Source organism: Hyaena hyaena, unplaced genomic scaffold, assembly GCF_003009895.1.
Source record: "Hyaena hyaena isolate Hyena2069 unplaced genomic scaffold, ASM300989v1 scaffold_652, whole genome shotgun sequence".
Classification (NCBI taxonomy): domain Eukaryota; kingdom Metazoa; phylum Chordata; class Mammalia; order Carnivora; family Hyaenidae; genus Hyaena; species Hyaena hyaena.
In genome coordinates, this window is record NW_024081284.1 from 851,182 (window position 1) to 872,731 (window position 21,550).

Below are 21,550 nucleotides of genomic sequence, written 5' to 3' on the forward strand. Positions count from 1 at the left end.
TGATGGTCACATCAACGGGCTTTAGGTTCCAAATCCACCTAATTTTCCACTCCACTCAGGCCAGCGTCTGCGTAAACACAGGAACTCCAAACTGGGGCCATGTTTCTTGGACAAGGAACAGGCCCACAGAAAGGGGAGTTGTGTGGTCAGGGAGCCTTGGAGTTTGCCTCTGTCCTCTGGCTCATGGGGAGAAGCTTGTGGGAGCTCTCTGGGACTTCTACATTAGACCAGGAGGCAGGGAGGTCAAACTGTCAGGACATGCAGAAACAAATGCATGCTTCAAGCAAACCAGAGCATGGACTGGCTAACAAGAGCCATGCAAAAACAAAGAAATGAAATAATCTCCGTGTAGGGAAGCTGGCGTTCAAGCCAATCGACAGAGCCCTTCTCCAGCACGTGGAGCCTCTTTCCACAGAATTTAGTAGCAGATGCTAAATTAAGAAGACTTTAGACTAGGTGACCCTTTGGAAATAAAAATACAACGGCTCCTCTTCTGATGGCTAAGCAGCTGTGTGAATCTCTAGTATCGCCAAAGGGCCTCAAAGAGGAGATCAATAATTACATTTTATGTTTGCAGATTCCTCTTTTCCAAGCGCTCTGACATCTCCTCTGTATCCTGATAGCAGCTCTCAGGCATGACAGTTATCACGGTTCCTGTCGTACAGGTAAGGAAACCAACCTGTAGGCAACTGTTCCATAAGCCTGTGGGAAGAGCTGGAACTAGAACCCGACTTTCTACCTCCCGGATAGGTCTTGTGTCTACTCATCTCCATTTTCCTTCAGCTGAAAAGGCAGGATTCCTCCCCTGGTTTTCTCTGCTTGCTTCTCTTTTTTAAAAATGTGTATTTATTTTGAGAGAGAGAGTAGGCACACGTGTGCATGTGCAGGAGAGGGGCAGAAAGAGAGGGAGAGAGAATATACCAAGCGAAGATCCGCACTGTCAGCACAGAGCCCAGTGCAGGGCCGGGTCCCACAAACTGTGAGATCACGACCTGAGCCAAAATCAAGAGTCAGATGCTTAACTGACTGAGCCACCCAGGTGCCCCTCGTTGCATGCTTCTTTTTTTTTTAAATTTTTTAAATGTTTTATTTATTTCTAGGAGAGAGAGAGAGAGAGACAGCGTGAGCAGGAGAGGGTCAGAGAGAGAAGGAGTCACAGACTGAAACAGGCTCCAGGCTCCGAGCTGGCAGTCAGCACAGAGCCCGATGAGAGGCTCAAACCCACGAACTACGAGATCATGACCTAAGCGAAAGTCAGACGCTTAACTGACTAAGCCACCCAGGCGCCCCTCGTTGCATGCTTCTTAATGTGACTTTCCATCACTCTGGAGCGGAGGGTCATCAGCGTTCAGAATGCCCCACAAACATCATCCATTGGTACCAACAGGTGCTCAGAGGGCTCAGGGAGCATGGCTGACACTTGTCTATTACCCCCTTGCCTTGTATTTTTTTAGTCTCTAGCCATTCCTTACCAGGTGCTCATTACAGGTTAACAACACAGTATAACAACACATTATAACAATAATGACAGCATTGTAGACTCAACAAACGTAAATGAGCAATCTTTGCTACTCAAGGGTAATGCCCTCCCTGTATCTTATACTCTTGTGGTTAAATCCAGAAAATCATGGCCACCCTTAGGAACTCAGTCATTGTGTTTATTTGAAAACATCTGCTAGACTGAAATAAATATTTAACCTCCATCCCAGCCCCTGTGACTTCCTATTAGCATAACTATCAATAACCTTTAGAAAAAGCCTAATATACTGTAACATCTAATCTAGGAGTTCCTAAACTTGGCTGCAATTAGAGACACCTGGAGAACTTTTAGTTTATTATTATTTTTTTTTACCTGGAGAGCTTTTTAAAAATGTCATTATCTGAGCCTTATCTCCAGAAATTTAGATTTAGTTGATCTGGACAGGGGCCTGGGGATAGGTATTGTTTAAAAAATCTTCCCAGGATTTAAATTTCTCTGTGCACATGGTATGCAGCAATCACTGATCATATCTCCTTTAAAAATTTTTTTTAAATGTTTATTTTATTTTTGAGAGAGAGAGAGAGAGGGACAGCATGAGCATGGGAGGGGCAGAGAGAGAAAGAGATACAGAATCGGAAGCAGGCTTTAGGCTCTGAGCTGTCAGCACAGAGCCTGACATGGGGCTCGAACCCATGAACTGTGAGATCATAACCTGAGCTGAAGTCAGACACTTAACCAACTGAGCCACCCAGGCGCCCCTTTCCATTCTTTTAATATGTAAAAAATTAAGTCATTCATGGGTCTCCAGTCATCTGATTCCAATTCTACTGCACAAAATACTTGACGAAGGCATTGCAAGTCTTCACTGAAAAAACAGCACAATCGTATCTTTATTTAATGGCCAAATTTAAAAAAAAAAGAGAGAGAAAGAAAAAAGAAAGAAAGAGAGAATGGTTCTGGGAATTGTAGGACTTCAAAAAACTTTTCCATTCTCATGAAGACTTAAAAGTAATGCGTTCGATCTCAGGACTATTGGACTAAAGAACTCGGTGGCCTGGGTCTGTGGCCAGCAGCACCACTTTCTAAGTGTGGCGTTGATAGGTTGCTTAACCTCCCCAGACCTCAGGGACCTCACCTGTAAAATGGGGATGAAGAAAGGAGTGAGCTCACAGGTTGCTGTGAGTATTAAATAGGTTAATGACTGTCTAACGCTTAGAACAGTGAATAAGCATTTGCTATTTTTATTGTTTCAGTGATGAGAATGGATTATCAAGTCATTTTTAGTTTAATAAGGTCTAGGTCAAGACTCTCTGTGCATCTTCCAGAGGAGAAGAGCTTCTCAGGAGTTGATTTCATGAGTTTCATAGTTTACCTAGGCACTCATTGGTAAGTACTGTGCATTCTCTAGTCTCTTGAAAGTTGAATTAGTGAACTGAACTAGTGAGAGGCTACAGAATATATGCAGAGGGGGACAAAAAGTTGATTTTTCTATTTGAAAAATGTAGTTGGTGGGGATGGGTGGTGGTGAGTGCCTGGCTGGCTCAGCTGGTAAAGCATGCGACTCTTGATCTTGGTGTTGTAAGTTCGAGCCCTACATTGGGTATAGAGGCTACTTAAAAATAAAATCTTTTAAAAAATGCATTTGGTATTCAATATGGTACAGGATCCTAGGATATTTTACCCTTAAGCAGGCATTTTTAAGAGTTGATTTTCCATGGTATGGTTTGCTAGTTTTTCAGTCAGCACCCTCCAATCAGCCACTCTGAACATTTTCTTTTTTGAAGGATGTCATCCACACTGTAGGTCTCTCAAACCTCTTGGCAGACTTTGGAATCGAAAGCACAGAGAACATTGAATGTGGGTGTTGAGTGCAATCAAATGGGATGAGCACAGTTCGGAATGTGAACTAAGTAATATCTTTCAAAGATGACACAAATTCACATACGAATGCATTTTGATCCCGTGGAGGGACAGAATTTTTCTGTGCACCAAAAATACATCCTTTGGCAGGATGGCTCTATTGTCTCTGAGTTAGCAGTGCGGGTGTTCCAGCCCAAGAGCAGACGCTCTCCCACTGTTCAGCCTGGGGTATTCGGGGTGAAGGTGAAAGGACAACAGTGTGGTCGGGTGGCTAGACACTGCCAGTCACCACATCCCAGCCCGCTGCCACGTCCAGAGCTGGATTCCGGATTACGCTGCGTGCCATAATTAATATTCGCAGCAAGAGAGGGCAGTATTAAGCTTAGAGTTATGTTTCGGGGCACCTGGGTGGCTTAGTCGGTTAAGCGGCTGACTTTCGCTTAGGTCATGATCTCACGGTTCATGGGTTCGAGCCCCGCGTCGGGCTCTGTGCTGACTGCCAGCTCAGAGCCTGGAGCCTGTTTCAGTCTGTGACTCCCTCTCTCTCTGACCCTCCCCTGCTCATGCTGTCTCTCTCTCTCTCTCTCCTAGAAATAAATAAAACATTAAAAAAAAATTAGAATTATGTTTCTGTTAGTACTTGTGGAGTCAAGGAAAACAGTTTACACGAGAGCACTTGTCCCAGCAAAGGATCATACACGCAAATGTTGCACTTGCAAGTATAATGTATTTCCTGAGAGTGGACTCAGCAATTTCGTGCCATCGAAGCTCTAGTTGACAGGGGCTCAAGTCTTAGATCTTAGAGAATGCCGTGGCCATTGTCTTTGTAAGGGGCAGAGAGAAGCGGCAAGTGAGACTAAGCAAGCAGCAGGATCCAGAAGCTTAAACACACACGTGCGCACAGACACGTCGAGTTGTGTGGTATGTGATTATGGAATCAGTCTGCAGTCACACAACTGGTGCGGACCTCCTCCTTGCGACAATGACCTCTGCTTTCCTCTTTTGTAAAATGGGGATCATTACAACTATGTCTTAAAGTCCTGTGAGGATTAAGGGACATCAGATCTGTAAAGCAAAATGCCAGGCAGAATGTATGTACTCAGTGAAACTGATGGCTATCATGATCCTCACCATAATCATCATCACCATCATCATCACCACTGTCGCCTCCACCATCATGATCACCATCACCACAACCATCATCATCACCACCATCATCACCATCACCACCACCATCACCACCACCATCATGATACCATCACCACTACCACCACCACCACCACCACCATCACCATACTATGACCACCATCATTATCATCATCACCATCACCATCATCACCACCACCACCATCACCACCATCACCATACATACCATCATCATCACCATCATCATCAAAGTCAAGAATAAAAACACCAATTGCCTTACCTAAACAATGAAAGTTAGTCTTTATGCTCTGATTTATTTTGCTAATCAAGTTGGTCTTGCTAGAACTCCAAATCTCAAGTGGGAAATTCTGGCACAGTAACAAGATTATTATGGAGTTGCAAGTCAATTGCCTGAGCTGGGCTCCCCTGTGTGGGGTGCGGGAGGGCAAGAGGTGAGTCATGCTCAACTGCCCCTGAAGACAAGATCTGATTAGAGCATGTAACTTTGCCTTAGAAAAGTGGCGTCACTGTTTTCCAAAAAATACCAGTTGAAGACCAAATATACATGTTCTTTTTCTCTTCATGAAATGTCCTTAGATTGCTCCTTTGGATCTTTAGTGGAATGTCATGGAAGGATGAGAAAATAGGAGCGAAGTTCAACACACAAGGTATTTACCTTTCGAATTTCACCACAAGGCGCTAGTTTACCTAGCTCGGTTTAACCTCCTCTACCTATCAGTTCCCATGAGGAGAATCCACCCTTTGAGGAACTGCTGTGTTTTGTATGTCCATAGGTCTGATAGCAATAACTTCTGTGACAAGCTACCGCAGACTGCCTTTTGCCTGGCTTCAGGGAAGTTTGGAGCAAAGTCTGCCGCTCAACGGTAACATGGATGTTTATTCTTTAAAGTTAGAATATTGACTTTTTCCTGCTCCTCCTTTTGATACTTCTTCATTTTTTAAACTGTACCTTATTGTAGCCTGTCTCAAGTTTTTGGAAAAGTCATAGAGTTGCTTAATTTTTTAAGCAAACGTTGATCAAGTCTTATTCTTCTCTGAACTATAATGTAGGAGTTTAAGCCATCTATTGCTTGACAAGTCAGGAGGATCTTTGCATCCATGCCTACTCGATGCCTCATAATTTGTTCCAGCTGCTTTGTTTTAGTTTTAGTTTTTGGAAGCCACTGGATCCCAGGGGTTCAGAGGCAGTGCGGAAGCTAGCGATCACGGCTGTAAATCCCCCATCAATGCTGACAAAGGAAATCATCATCATTCCCACTGAATTACTCCCATAAAAGAAATTATACTCAGGCTAACATAGGGCCTGTAAAGATAACTTCTGCTGCACTGATTTGAAAAATGGGCACTTCTGGAAAAGATGAACTGGGAGTTAAGTCAGTAAATTAAAGCTATTGTTCTGGGAATCATTCAAATCCAGTCAGTCCAAATCTGAGGACTCTATTTGTGATGCAAATCAAAGGGAAAAAAAACACCCCCGTTTAACAAAGCAATGCAAGTTTGCATATCACACACTGTGTTTACTGCTTTAAATCTTTTCTCCCAGAGAGAGAGAGAGAGAGAGAGAGAGAGAGAGGCAAATCGCGCAAGGATTAAGCAGATTTGACACGATTCATTTTTCTTCAACTGCAGGCAATTACCCCACATAATTCTCCTCTGCATAAATTAAAACTGCATGAATTAACAATAATGCTATTTTCCTACATTCAGTAACTAAGACAAAAGCAATTGGGGTATGCTTTACCTGCGGGTATGGATTAGACAATAGTCTTTATGAAAGGGAAGGAATGATTCCTTTTTTCTCTGCTTTTTCTTTCTTTCCCTCCCCCTGTTTTGGAGCAGTTCAGATCTCCAAGGCGTCGCAAGGGTTGGTCTTGTGCAATGAGAGAGGAGGCTTGTCGCTGACAATGGTGTCATTTATCGAGATGTACTGATTACTCGGAGGAGTGTCTATTTCGTTTCTCCAGTAGAGCATCTACGCAGATGCATGGCTACCTAGCTGGAGTTGTGAACGCTTCGGCTGCACGATGTGAAAAAGCTGCTTGGTGAGCACAGTGGAGTGGCCAGGAGTCTCATTAATGCCTTGACATCAGCTGAGAAACCCAGCCTGAAAACCGCCTGGACGGTCCTTGAGCTCCTCAGTTGCTGCTCTAAGCGATCCGGTCACCAGAGTGCAGTTCGGCTGGCCTCCTGAGCATGCTGACAACTGGACGCTTCTGGAGGGGGGGGGAGGGGACGGGCTCTGAACTCGGGGTCCTTGTGTATTTACATCCAGAGGCACAGCCCAGACTCTGAAGCCAGATGGTCCAGGCTTAAAGCCGAGCTCTGCCCTTACTACTCTTGCTGGGCCTTATTTCTCTCATCTATACACCAGAGATGATAATGGGAATGACCTCAGGTTATTATGAGGACTCAGGGAATTAATCCATGTGCCGGGCACACTGAAAATGCTATTAAATGGAAGTTATTCTTATGAAGATGACTATTATAGAAAATCTTTTTATTTAAAGTGGGTGTTTCACAACCTAAGGGGGGACTTTACGTCAACATGCAATATGACATACATGTACGCTCACCTGTAATTCAGGATTTGCATTTGTTCTAAAAAATTGCGGGGCACCTGGGTGGCTCAGTCAGTTGAGCCTCCGATTCTCCATTTCAGTTCAGGTCATGATCACACGGTTCACGGGTTTAAGCCCCACCTCGGGCTCTCTGCTGTCAGTGTGAGCCTGCTTTGGCTCCTCTGTCCTCCTCCTCCCTCTCGGCCTCTCCCCTGCTTGTGTGGGCTTTCTCTCTCTCAAAAATAAACATTAGGGGCGCCTGGGTGGCTTAGTCGGTTAAGCGTCCGACTTTCGCTTAGGTCATGATCTCGTGGTTTGTGGGTTCGAGCCCCGCGTCGGGCTCTGTGCTGACTGCCAGCTCAGAGCCTGGAGCCTATTTCAGAGTCTGTGTCTCCCTCTCTCTCTGACCCTCCCCTGCTCACGCTGTCTCTTTCTCTCCTAGAAATAAATTAAAAAATATTAAAAAAAAAATAATTGCCATGACTTCAGACATGCCTGTGCCCAGGAAGGTCTGGCCCCTGTACCGTATTCAGGATCACATGATTTACCTACAGGGAGATGATGGAGGGAAGGTCCTTTCTGTCATACGTAGAATCTCTGGGCACAAGGTCTACCTGGGTCTGTTCCCCCCACCCCCATTAGATTGTAAAGGATGAAGCTAGTTCCTTAAGTGAAAAACTACACATTTTCAGGACCTCTAGTTCGATAACTATACATTTACAAATATGGAAGCACCTTGAGTTAATGCAGTCTCTTCGTCTCTTTGGCTATTTTCTTCCAACAGGGGAAAGAGCCATTTTGCAGTAATCAGAGCCAAAAAAAAAAAAAAAAAATTGCATCTGGAAAATATCTTAATGTGAAGAAACACACACTGAGGATCTTTTAAAAAAGAAAAAACAAACAAAATAAGAAACCCTTGAAAAAGAAACAGCACATGTCATTTCTATCCTATTTTAGGCCAAAGGCCATTATGACAAAATTCAAAGGTCAAACTTTTTTTGAAATGTCATGGGAGCCTGCAATGGGAGCAGTTCCTGCCCTTCTGCATGTCATTATAGGGGGCACGTTTCCACCTGCAAAGTAAAGTATCAAACCAAGAGCACAGGGCAGGTAAGGCGAGAAAACCATCAGACTTCAGGCTCCCTGTGAATCTGGTTTCATCTTTCGGTGACTGAGGGTGGCAGGCAGGCAGAATAAACCACCTCTCCCTCTCTCCAGCTTAACACCAATTTTGCTACAAAGCCGAGCTGCATGGATATCTGGGGCGGACAGACCCCACACGAGGACGAGGGAACCCTCAGCGCTGACCCAGCCCCTCTGCACCCGCGCACTGGGATCTCGGACAAGCCACTTCATCCTGACGTTTTGCATCCCAGTGTGCGGGGCCAGGAGCATTGCTGAGTCCTGCTACATCACTATATCACAGGGGTCTGTGGTTTAAGCAGGACATGACGATGAAAGCTGGTGAAAATTGCAAACATCCACAGAGCATATGACGGTCTCACTCGGATGACTGTAGTACCATATTCTAGTATCCAGGGGTCTTGAACTTGGACTTCACGAACAGCAGACCTTAGGTATCTGGTAGGGAGGCGTGTGTGGGAAAGAAGTGGTAGGAAAAGAGAGGAGAGCAGGCAGCCTTGGGGAGCAGGGGCCCCAGCATGGCGGACTGTGACGGATGCGGGGCTAGGTCCCCGGGGCCAGCCAGCTAGTTGCACGTCTTGTCCACCTCCTCAGGGCTCGCTCGCTCCCCAACTAGAGGCCCCCCCCCCCCCCGCCCCGCATTGAAGGTCTGCAGCACCTCTACTGGCCACATTGAGGCAGCTCTGCTTTAAAAAAACTTACTGGGATTCCTGCTTATTCACCTGTTAGTTTCGGCAGTTTGAAAACCCTCAGTGCTACCCATTCCGTGCAAATAAACCAAAGCATTTGCTTCAGGTATACATTTTAAGAATGAGTTTCTTAGGCTGATCTTCTACAGGAGAAGGTGGCTTTAGATTTGGTTATTCTTCTACTGAAACTCTCATGTTATCTCCTCGGATGGAAGAAATGTGACGGGAATAACACAAGATGGTTTTCATTTTCTGCATCTGACTGTCTGGACCAATCCAGTTATTTATTGCTGTGTGACAAATCATCCCAAAACGTGGTGACCTAAAACAGCAACAGTGAGTCAGGAAATGGAAGTGCTCGCTGCCGGACCGTTCTGGCTCAGGGTCGATCTCACAGTCCGATGGTGGCCAGACAGAGCAGTAGAGTCAGAGGAGCCGGGGGCCGGCCAGGCGTCGTAGTCTCCAGCCTCTCCGGGTGCTCGCTTAGTTTGGGCTTCCTCACAGTGTGGTCGTGCTAGGAAAGTCAGACCGCTTACATGGTGGCTGCTGGCTTCAAGAACGAGCATCCCAGGCAACGAGGTAGAAACTGACTTGTCTTTATGATCCATCTAGCTCTGGAGCTCCCACTTTCTATTAGTAGAGGGAGTCACAGTTCGAGGGAAGGGAACTTGGGACTCACTTCTCCTTGGAAAGAATCTCCAAGTCACTTTGTAGGCAGGGCATGTTGGGTGGAGAGACTGTGGAAGACGTCCTGGGAACGTATAATCTGCCCAACAGACTGACTGTATGTAGTTACGAGCTGAGCTCCGGAATATCGACGTGTGTGCCTGACGCTGACTTTTACGCACCATCTCTCCTTAATACCAGCCAGCCAACAATATCTAACAAACCAGATAGAAACTTCTAGTATGGCAAATGGGCAACTATGCTGATGCCCTCTCCTCCCCTCCCCCTTGTGCTTTAATGACTTAATAACGTTTGTGAAACTTCCTAAAAATCTCAGGCACCACGTCTGCTCGGCCTCGTGCCACAGCCCCTTAGAGCAGGACAGTGGGGAGTGCTGTGCACACACACCTGGGCCTCCCCGGGCTCCCCGTGACTTCCCACGGCAGCGGCACTGCATGTACACGACTGGCACTCGACATCACCCCAGCCTTTGAGTCGGACGCCTCGTGACTGAAGCTGGGAAGCACGGAGCAGCATTTCCCAGAACCCCCTGCAGCTCGAATCCCACCTGTGATCCGTGGGGGCTAAGCCCGGGTGCACTTGCACAAGATCTGAAGGCAGTAGCGATGGGGAGGCTGCAGGCATCTGTTTCCTGTGGCTGATGTAACCACTTACGACACATCTAGTGGCTTAAGAAGACACACATTTATTCTCTTAACAGTTCTGGAGGTCAGAAGTCTGACATGGGCCCCGCTGGCTAAAATCAAGGTTTCATCACACTGTGTTCCCTTCTGGAGGCTCCAGGGGATTATCCATTTCCTTGCTTTTTCTGGCTTCTAGAGGCCACCTACACTCCTTCTCTGTGGCCCCCGCCTCCATCTCCAAAGCCGGCCATGTTGCATCTCTCTCACCGCCATGTTCTATCTCTCACTGCCACGTTGCATCTCTCTCATCCTTCTTCCACGGTCACGTGACCACAGCTTGGAAGGTTGCTTTACTTTTGGAGACTCATGTAACGGGACTGGGCCCACCTGGAGAATCCAGAGTAACCTCAAGGTAATTACGGCTGCAAAGTCCCTTTTGCCACGTGAAGTAACATGTGCACACATTGTGGGGATTAGGACGTGGATATCTTTGGGGCGGGGTGTGTGTGTGCTTATTTTGCCTACCATGCAGTACGTCTTCTGTTTTATGGTGAGTACTGGTGACCACCCTCCTGGACGGTCTGGTTTTGCCGTGCTGCCTTCCCAACTGGCCATTTTCTCGACCGTGGCTGTGGCAGCCTCATTCTGGAGCTGGTGGCTTCTCAAATGGGCAGGCAGCTTCTTGATGCTGGATCAGGCAGTGTGTCCACTGGTGACCCAACGTTACGATGTGGCCTGGCATGTGACCCAGCAACTCCATAAGCTGTTTTATTTAACGTTCCTTCTGCCGAGCGGATCCTGTTGTCTACAACTGAACCCCGTGCTATAACCTTGTGTGTGTCCCTCTCTTTTCTGAGCTCCACTTATTTCTGAGGATAAAGCATCACCAAGACCATGCGAAATTAGCTTAGAACTTGGGAAGATCAGAATCGTTCCAAAGGGGCTTCGAATGCTACCAATAACCTTGTAAACTAAAGGTGTGGCATTGCCACTCGAGGGTTACCAGCTGGCAGTTAGCCTGGGGTCTTCAAGTACAGGAGTTAACCTTGAACCTCCGCATACCAGCAGGGCACCCACTGTGTGTCACATTAATCAGAAGGTAACTGGCTCAGTTAAAGCCAAGGCCATGCCACTCCAGGCCTTCACACGTAGCAAAAAGTGGGGAACTCCAATGCTCCGTGCGAATAACCTCTTGGTAGTTGCACTCGCTCCACGAAACTGTCACTTTCTATTTATTCCTCCAGCTCGGAGAAGGGCAAAAGCATGCGCCCCTTGTATTCATCTCCGTTGTTTTTGTGTTTACAAGGTGCACCTGCCCCCCAGCCTGCGCCACACTCTGTGTCCCTTGCCTCCCTTCCAAATCTCCTCCTAGAGGACAAGGACAGAAGGGAACAAGCTCGAAGACAATGGGGTCATTATTCCTTCAGTTCCTTCCTGGACAATTTGCTGGAGAAGGAAGAGATCACCTCCAGGCTAGAGGTGAAAGCCAACGGCATTAAATTCAAAAAAGAAATGGCACAGACAAGAAGGAGTTGCACGACCCTGGCTTTCTGCACGCAGGCTGCTTTTTGGAATGCTCAGTGCCAGCTTTGTTTCAGCATTTCTCGGCCTTATTAATAGCTTCGTTTCATAATTATTCCCATCTGACCTCTGCCGGGCATGCCTCCGCACTGTCCCGAGCTTTCCTACCTTCAGTCTTGATCTTCCATCTAGGTCATGGGCACTTGGTTAATATTTGATGCCCACCAATTGCTCTGGAGCGTGGGATCGCTGGGGGCGCAGGAACAAGGAAAACCGCCTCCGGGACCTCAGGGAGCTCACAGTCTTCCCATCGGGTGAGTCTCCCCTTTCCATCCCGTTTGTGTGCCTACAACAGGCTCGGGTATGAAATCTCCACCAGCTGCTCCAATCACAGGCTTCTTCTCTCCCCCGACCTCGGAGCCCTTATCTCTAGGATGACCGTGTAACTTATTGTCCAAACCGGAACACTTCAGAGCAAAGAGCGTGCCATTAATAATTATGCTGCTGCAGCAGATGTGGACAGGGCGAACCCAGATGTGTGTGGATGGCACGGTGCTCAACACAACTAGGCTCTTCCTACTTCTCTTCCACACTGGGCACCCCCTGGAGCCTATAATCAGGATCTCACACTTCTGTACTGAATGAGAAATCTAACTCTGGCCAGATCCCAGAACAGTTGCTCAGGAAACAGGTGCTTACATTGAAGAAAATTTAGCACTCCCCTAAATTACGAGACACTGCGGACTTGGACTTCAAATCCACTGAGGAAATAAACATGACTGTTAATCACTCTATTATATTTTAGAATGCTAAACAGTGTGAAAAATATTCCTTTGTCTAAGACCCCCCCGCCTTGCTCTAGCAGAGAGCTCGTTTCGATCTCGTGGAACATAATACAGACACATTGCACCTCATTTGCTCTCGCTGTTAAAAAAAATCCAATTTCCTTTTTAATTATTGTAATGAACATGTGAAAATATTCATCTCCACACAGTCCTCATCAGTGTCACATTAACAATGCACAACAAAATAAATTGCCGTGGCTTCTTTTCCTGATGGTGTCCAGGGTTTCCAATGAGGGAGGGCAACCCAACATGGGGACATATGTCAAATGATCTTTTCTTTTTTTGTTTCTTAATTTTTTAAACGTTTATTTATTTTTGAGAGAGAGAGAAAGACAGAGAGACAGAATGCAAGCAGCGGAGGGGCAGAGAGAAAGGGAGACACAGAATCCGAGGCAGGCTCCAGGCTCCGAGCGGTCAGCACAGAGCCTGACGCAAGGCTCGAACTCACCGACCGTGAGATCATGACCTGAGCTGAAGTCAGACGCTTAACCAACTGAGCCCCCCGGGTGCCCCTGAAATGATCTTTTCTAGAGAGCCTGCAAAATTCTGAGGAAAACATGTATGATTTTTAGGGAACATTACCAACGAAAGTGATGATGAGTGTACTGTGACCAAAAGAAAAAACACACACCCTCTGGCCATTAACACAGAGAGGAACTTGGGTGCAGAGACGGAAGACAGTGTGTGGGTGTTTCCATATGAATTCACCGAACATAAATGTGTTGAGTGATTCTGCTCAGTTGGATCACCTCGAAGACTTCCACGTACGCACAGTGGCGAGGTTTTCATTTTCATGGGGAGAAGGTTGTCTCAAGAAACGATAAGGATATGATTTCAAAAGTGGAGAGAAAATGAAAAGCCAGAGGACGTTCCCTCCAGGTGAAAAGCACGTACCCATCATCGATCTCCTTTCTGAACAGATCTTTCCAATCATCGCACTGTGGAGTGTTTACATGACAACTGCTTTCTGACACCCCTCCGCATCCAGATTTGCCTTTGGGGAGCCAATTATGTGCGGCTGGTCTATCCGTACCTCTTCTCCCCACCCCCACCCCCAACTCCCTCGTTTCATTGTCTGTTTTCGGCTGGTATTCTTTTCTGGTTGAATGGCCACAAACACAAGCTGTCTATCTCCTCCAGCTCGTGGGGTTCGCTTGGCAGATGAAAATAACCTTGGTAAAGAAGCTGTTCAGAAGCACGAGGCCCTGCGCAGGCCACCAGTGCAGAGGAAGCTCAAATGGAAAGTCAAGTCTGTTGCCTCAAGGAGCACCCGTTGTGTTAAATAACACAGACTTTCACTTCTACCACTTCTTCCTCCCAAGAAAAGAAACTGGTTTTAGACTTCTTATTTCTTTTCAGAATGAAAACAAAACAGCTTTTTTATTCTCCCCCCCCCCCCCCCCCACTGAATGCATGAATGCAATGAACAGTAAAAGAAAACACTGGTTTGCAAACCCTTCCGCCCAAGGGACTATTGTTTGCCCTGATCCAACCACTTACTATAAATCACGCAAGCTGCTCTGCTCACTCCCCATAACCGCCTTTGTCTGTGTTTTAGTCTCTTGACACTGAGGGATGAGCCAATAATCCGTGAATTAAACCAAAATATAAGAGAGAAATGACTTGGTTACATTTAGAAGTCGGCATGTGGGTGGTATCACAGCTGGGCCCAGGGGTTTTACCGCAGTAGGACATCTCCATTTAGTGACCTCAGATTTAGGGTAAGACACCTGGCAATCACGGGCAGAGCCCCAAGCCAACGGACTTCAATACTAAAGAGTGGGATTTTTATGTGAGTTTAGCTACCCACATGTTTAGATATAAATAGCTCCTTCCCGGCCCCCTTGGCCTCTCTAGGTCACTTGTGAAAGGGGATAGGTCCCTTTTCTGCTGGAAATAATTTTGCTCTGCAGTCAACAAAAGGAAGGAGAGCCATTTCTGGAATCTGCGTCTGGGTACTCAGAATGCTATGCGAGTCCTTAGTGCACGCTTTCAGTTTTTCCTCGCTCTAGCTTAGTATTTCTTCATATTTATACTAAGGGTAAAATATTCAAAGCAAAATGTCTCACTGGAGTGTCAGAGAAGAGAGAAGTGATACTGATTGGGGGTCTTTTTGGAAAAGCAACATACACAGCATGTGTTTACCGAGCAGATTCTCCAACGTTCAGGTTCTCAGATGTTTGGACACACACGTGGTTTACCTTCCCGGGGAGGAGCCGTAACTTGGCAGGATCTCAAGTGCAGGGCAAGAAGGCACTGGAGGCTTGACCCTGAGGGCTGGGCTGGGTGGTAGTGGTGCAGAGCGGGGAGGCTCCTTCCCCCAGCTGCTGTTTTCCTGGCTGCACCCACCCCTGCAATTTGCCCCTACAGAAGGGGGATGGCTACTGGCTGCTTCCTAATTAACCACTGGAGAATAGTGGCCACGCTGGTTCTTAGAGAGTTCACAGTGACACCGCCTGCTTGTGACAGCCGCCAACACAGATAGATGGAGACAATGGGGGGGGGGGGCTGTGGCTGGAGGCAGGTTGGCAGCGGGGAGAAGTCAGAGTCGGGTCTAACAAGGCTGGAGGAGCAAGAGGAAGGAGGCAAATAGGCGAATACTCGGGTGGGGGTAGCAAGGAGAGGGGAACATTCTCTGAGCCAGAGAAGCCGGGCAGAAAACAAAAAGGAAGAAATGACTGTGTATCAATCAGGTAACAAAGGGGCAAATGCTGACACAAGATGCCCGGCCGCAGCCGCAGAGAGGGCCAAGGGCACGAGCGTGGGAAGGGGAGCAGTGACCAGCTGCGGTCCTAGGGCCCCAGCCAAGGGCACGGGTCTGAGCGCCGAGAGGTGCGGGCAGCGGGAAGGTCAGCCCGGGTTTTCCCACCGCCCCGATCGTTCCCGCCCCCAATCAAAGCTTGACCATTTCCCCTCCGTCGCTCCAGCAACACGTGGGTATCCCCAGGAGGAGCACCTTCGAGGCCGCCCATGCCCCCTCTGCGGCCCTCCCCCACCCCCACGGGCCTGGCTCTCTGGGTTTTCCACCCGCCCTCTGGCCCCTCAGGGAGCCACTCTTCGCACCCCGGGGACTCACACCGCGCGCTTCTGCCCCCTTAACATCCGGATGGCTTCCGCCCGCGCAATTTCAGACGGCGCCCCCTCCCTCACACGCGGTCTCTCTGCTCCCCACCACCCTGGGGAGGGGGACGAGGGCTCCCGCGCCGCATGTTGCAGGGGCTCTTCTCCAGACCCCTCCCGAGCCTCGGGAACCTGCCGGGCGCTCGCGTCCTCAGGTGCACCGCCCCTCCCCCGTCGTCGCAGGCAGGTCGGCGGCCGCGCGACACCTTGCTCGCCTCCCCTGCCGACTGTCACCTCGCCCGCCCGCCCCTCCGCACCCAGGCAAGTGCGTTTCAGACGCGCGAGCAGGGGGCTGGGTCATAGCCAAGCGCAACCCCGGCAGCCTCGGGGCCAGTTAGACGCTGGACACCGAGAGCCCAGCCCCGAGCGGGACTCCGAGCGCCGGAAGTCGCGGGGTGACAGCCGGCCGCGGGGACCCGCCCCAGGGCGTCCGCGCCCGCACCCCCGGGAGCCCCGGGCCCGCCCGGCCTTGCGCGCCCCCCGCTCCAGAAACGCCCGGGGCCCCGGGGCGCTGCTGCGGGCTCCGCGCCGTCCCCGCGGCCGGCCCCCCCGCCCTCCCCCGGCGCCCCCGCCCCGCCGGCAGGAGGGCGTGCGCCCTGTGCGCTCGGCAACTTCGCGCCCCTCCCGAGGGCAGCGGACGCGCGGACCCTCCGGGCGCACCGAGCCGAGGTCGCCCAGTCGTCAGGGCTCCCGGCCCCGCCACGCGCGTGGCCCCCGAGGACGCCCCTCGCCTCCCGGCCCTCAGCCGGGGTGCGCGCAGACCCAGCGGCCAGAAGGAACCCGCGAAGGGGTGCACATACCTAAAGACGGAAGCTCCCGCTCATGACAAGGGGAGCCCGGGGCCCTCCGGCGGATGTGACAGCGACGCCCCGGCGGCCGGCACCCCCGGCCTAGCAGGCAGCCGCGCTCGCCCCGCGGGGGTGCGGGGACAGGGTGGGGGGCCCGCGCGCAGACCCCGCCGCCCTCCCGCGTCCGCTCGCGGCAGCTGCGGCTGGAGGTGCGCTGGCGGGGCCGGCGGGCGCGAGGCGGGCGGGGCGGGCGCGCGGGCGGAGGGGCGGGGAGCCGCGCAGGGGAGGCGCGGCCGCGGGCCCGGCGGCGTCGGCGGAGCAGGGAGGGGGCGGGGGGGGGGGACAGCTGCGCGACAGTCCCTCGGGCCCGACTCCGCCGGGCTGCCTGTGCTCTCCGCCTGCCGCCAATCGCGGGCGCTCCGGGCGGCCCTGCGCGAGCCGGGGGTCCCGCTTCCGAGGCGCGCGCGGAATTCGCCGGGGAGCGGGCGGGACGCCGAGGGCACCGGGGCCGAGCGCAGGGGAGGCCAAGACCCCGCAAGCTCACCTGTGGGGATTGGAACAGAGGCTGTGCCTGGGAAAAATGCGCGGGGGCGGCAGCGGCGGCGTGTGTGTGTGTGTGTGTGTGTGTGTGTGTGTGTGTGTGAGTGTGTGTGTGAGTGTGTGTGTAGGGGTGTAGTTGGTTGCTGAAGGTAAGAGTTGTCTTGCAAAGCCCCCCAGGGGAGGTCTGCTTTGGGAGGCCACCCCGCTAGGCTTGTTTGGGTAGACAGACCCGTAATGGTGGGGAGAGACAGTTTTTACTTTGTTTTGGTGGATTTGAACTATACATAAAGCTTTCCTTTGGGAAACACATTCCATGTCACTTGGGGTGGAAACACTAAGGGATGAGGAGTCTCTGAAGGAGGCCTCTGCCACTTGCTTTAACAGGGAGGGTGGGCCACGCTTCAGTTTCCTCATCTGCGCAGCCACCATGCTGAACAAATTGTGGATTTAGAATATGTGAAATAGAACATCCCTGACAGGCCCCGCTTGCGATTCAGGAACTTTGTGAGGGAATTAGTAAGAAAGGACGGATGAGCTTTGGGCGTCTGGACGGTCAGTCGGTTAAGCGTCCGACTCCGGCTCAGGTCATGATCTCCTCGTATGTGGGTTCGAGCCCCGCATCAGGCTCTGTGCTGACAGCTCAGAGCCTGGAGCCTGTTTCAGATTTTGTGTCTCCCTCTCTCTTTGCCCCTCCTCCACTCACTCTCTGTCTCTGTCTCTCAAAAATAAATAAACATTAAAAAAAAAAAAAAAGAATCCATGAGTTTAGACAATAACCAAAAGGGAACATTCCAGAAGACTGTGTCAACACGGGAACACTTGTGTCCAGTTGTGTAAGGAGACTGCATCCTCAAGCCCAGAATATGAACAACCAAAAACACAGCCTGATCAACTAATCACAACCCACCGAAGGTTATGATAGGACCAGAGGGTGCTCAATGTCTCAAAAGGCCACCGAAGAGGAAGCCCTGGGCACGGTGTCTCTGCTTTAGGCCGGGAAGGGCGTGAGTACCTTGACAGTCTGAGCCTTTGGTTTTTCAAGACATCACCTCTGTTTGCCCTTCTTTTAATTTACAAAATAGCTTTTGACAGCGCTCAGTGTTCCCATGTGGGTATTCCTTCAGAGGAGGAAATGTGTAGGCATGACCTGAACGTTCCAGTCTGCGTGGCCAGCTAGCCTTCGCATGTTTTCAGTAGTGGTATTTTTTTTTTTTTGAAGTTTATTTATTTATTTTGAGCGAAAGAGCTAGGGAGGGGCAGAGAGAGGAGAGAGAATCCCAACCAGGCTGCAAGCTGTCAGCACAGAGTCTGACGCAGAGCTCGAACTCACAAATTGTTAGATCATGACCTGAGCTGAAACCCAGATTCGGATGCGTAACTGATTGAGCCACCCAGGCGCCCCGCAATATTGCCATTCTGGTCAATAGGTAAGTCCCTTGTGAGGTTCGTTGCCTCGAGCCAGTCCTTGCTGTGCTGAACACCCCAGTTCCTTGACTTGCTTCTGCTATCCTTGGCTTTGGGGCAGATACTTTACAAGTATCATTTCTTCCTGACTATAATTCTGCAGTAGGCGTTAGTACTCTCATTTCATGGATGGGAAACCCAAGATTCAAGAGCGTTAATGCGGGGCGCCTGGGTGGCGTAGTCGGTTGAGCGTCCGACTTTCGCTCAGGTCATGATCTCGCGGTTCGTGGGTTCGAGCCCCGCGTCGGGCTCTGTGCTGACTGCCGGCTCAGAGCCTGGAGCCTGTTTCGGTCTGTGACTCCCTCTCTCTCTGACCCTCCCCTGCTCACGCTGTCTCTCTCTCTCTCGAAATAAATTAAAGAAAAAAAAAAAAAAAGAGCGTTAATGTGACTTGTCCAAGGTGGTGTTTTCAACAGCTGTGTTTGTGAGAATTTGTTATACAGCAGTAGATAACCAATACAGACAGAGCAGTCTATTAAAATATAAATAGGCTGTGGTCACTGTCCTGCTTAAAACCCTGCATTCCCCATTTCGTGTAGGATAAATTCAAACTGCATACCAATGCTCCCAAGTCCTTACGGCCCTTCGGCCCCCCTCCCCACCCCCTCTTACTTAACTGCAGCCACGAAGGCTCTCTTCCAGTTCAGTAAACAAGCCTGAGCCACTTCTCAGAGAGGTCTTCCTCACCCACCCACGTCTCTAAGTATATCCTTCCCTCTAGTCATTCTTTTTCAAAGCCCTCTGTCTTTTATAGCACTAATTATAAATTGTAATGGTCTTCTTTGCCTTTTGCTCGTTTCTTGTCTCTCCTTCCCTGGCCTGTGAGATCATGCGGGCAGAGAACATTTCTGTCTTAGGCACTGAATGCCTAGCACAGGGCAAGAGCTCGGTACCTCCTTCCAGCCATTCCGCAGCACTCCTTCTTGGTGGGTCCCCCAGCCTGTAGCCATCTGTGCGATCTTTGCCTCTGTCCCAATGTGCGAAATTCATCAAGATCCAGCTTAAACACTCTAGTCCGTTTCTGCTTTTCTCCGGTCCCTTGTCCCCCTTTCCCGTTGTTCTCACCTCAGAACTGTCACAATATCTTACATCTTAGCATGTCTGGAGATGCTTAGCACGTCATACCTTGGGTTATAGCTATTTGCGTAGAGTCTGAGGCTTCCAGACATTTCTCCATCTACCTCACTCTAGAGAAAAGGAGCCGGAGAGAAGAACAGATGCGCAGTAGAATTTGGGGAGAATGGGGTAAAGAGCTACGGGTACCAGGTACCCAGCGACAGCGACAGCAGTGTGCTCTCTGGTGCCCCCCTGACAAGGACGCTAACCCTCGTGCATCAGGGCTCCCCCCTCACGGCCTCGGTTAACCACTTCTTTATCCCAGACACAGTCAGACTGGGAGCGAGGGCCTCAGCATATGGATCTGGGGGCACACAACCGGTCAGTCCACGACACCCACCTTCCCAAGTCCACTGCCTTCCCGATGAGGCAGGGGGCAGCTGTAGACGTCATATGAATTTTATGGGAGGGGGGAGGCAGAGGATGAAAAGAATGATTAGAGACGATGTCTGGTGCCTTGCAGACACTATCTCACTTGAGCAGCAATAATCCCTTTTTCTATTATTGTCCCCATCTGAAAGATAAGAACACTGAGGCTCTGACAGGTTGAGAAAGTAACGTGCTCGTGGTCACAAAAGAGGAGCTGTTACAGTCAAAAGTGATAAACATTTGATGCTCTCTTTGCTCTAGTACATTCTACTCCCCACCTGGTTTCCCGCTTTGGGCTCAGGGTATGATGGGGCTTGGGTATGAGTGTGGGGACAGGGGTGGGTACATTCAGAGCTAGAGGCCAGGGGACTGGGAGACACATGGAGGGACTGGGCTGCACAGGTCTACACAGTGAGGACACAATCCTTAGTGGAGCATCTAGTCCCCTCCCAGAGCCCAAGGTCATACAGCCAGATAGACTCAGCACCCGCACCAAGGTCTCCTGGTGCTGAATCCAGACATTGCCACACTCCTCTCCAGTCACTGCCCCTGCTGCGGTCACTCAAGGCTTTGTTCTTGGGTGGCTATTTCACCCTGTCTCCCCACTCTCTCTGTTATAATTCCACTTTCTTCTTTCTAGGACCCCTACAATTGCCTAACAAGGATGCTTCTATCTCAGAACTTCACTGATCCAAGCATTCGGAGACTCCTTGGCTGAGCCCTTGTATCTTCATCCAGGGACACAGTGACGCCCAGAGCTGGTCAGGCACTGGGGGCAGGGGTATGAGAGAAAAGTCTGCTAGTTGTAGGACTTCATGTCCCTCTTTCCTGCCAGTGGGAAGACACGGTTCTCCCAAGGGAGAAGGAGTTTGACACAAGACTCCCAGCCCCCACCCCTCCTCTGATGTCCGTCCTAACTGAAAACACCCCAGGGTACCAGAGAGAGCTGTTGTTTCAACTGAGGGTGGCAGACACGGAGGTAGACCTGAAAGTTACCACCCCATGGAGCGGGGCATGGCGCCACCGTAAATAACTGCGGTGGGTGTTGTGAGAGAGGAAGTAGTACGGATGCTATGGGAACAGTGATTATTTCTGGTTCCATAAAACGGGGCGTTTGAACTTCAGCAGTACTGACAGCGGTCTCTTTCACTCCCTGAATTTTATCCTGCTTTTCCCTCATGGGCATTGGTTGAAGCCGGGTTTGTGTTGGGGAAGAGCACTGGGCAAGCCCGCCTGATTGTTCTTTCTGCCATCAGTCCATCCTAGTAAACACACAGTTCCTTAGATGGAAGGAGAGGAGCATCTGAAGTGCAACCAATTTAGTTTCCGGACTCAACGATCTAGATATTTAGTACAGAACTCGGAGCACCCCTGGAGACCCACGGCCGCCGTGAAGCGACACTGATGGAAGGTCTCAGGGATTCTCTTATATCTAGTGAGCCCTCTCCATTTCTATTTCTATGTATTCCTTCTGCCCATGATGCTAGTGCATTCTGCTTCTCCTCTTGGTCCAGGGGGTGACCAGATACAAGGGAGATCTAATCTCTCTTCATAACTGTGGTGCTGAATGTCCATGTGGA

The 21,550-nt window shown here is 50.1% G+C and overlaps 1 protein-coding gene across 4 annotated transcripts in view; it reads right to left on the reverse strand.

Moving 5' to 3' along the window:
• The window catches only part of RIPOR2 (RHO family interacting cell polarization regulator 2), a 230,348-nt gene that overhangs the window by 81,320 nt on the left and 127,478 nt on the right, over positions 1-21,550 (reverse strand). The window contains exon 1 of one of the 4 annotated variants that reach the window (XM_039216710.1): positions 16,494-16,708. The exons of 2 other annotated variants lie outside the window; for them this stretch is intronic. The gene's annotated coding sequence lies outside the window, so the exon portion shown is untranslated. Of the gene's footprint in view, positions 1-1,362; positions 1,368-16,493; positions 16,709-21,550 lie in introns of those variants that run through there. One more of the 4 variants, XM_039216709.1, reaches the window with a different exon arrangement.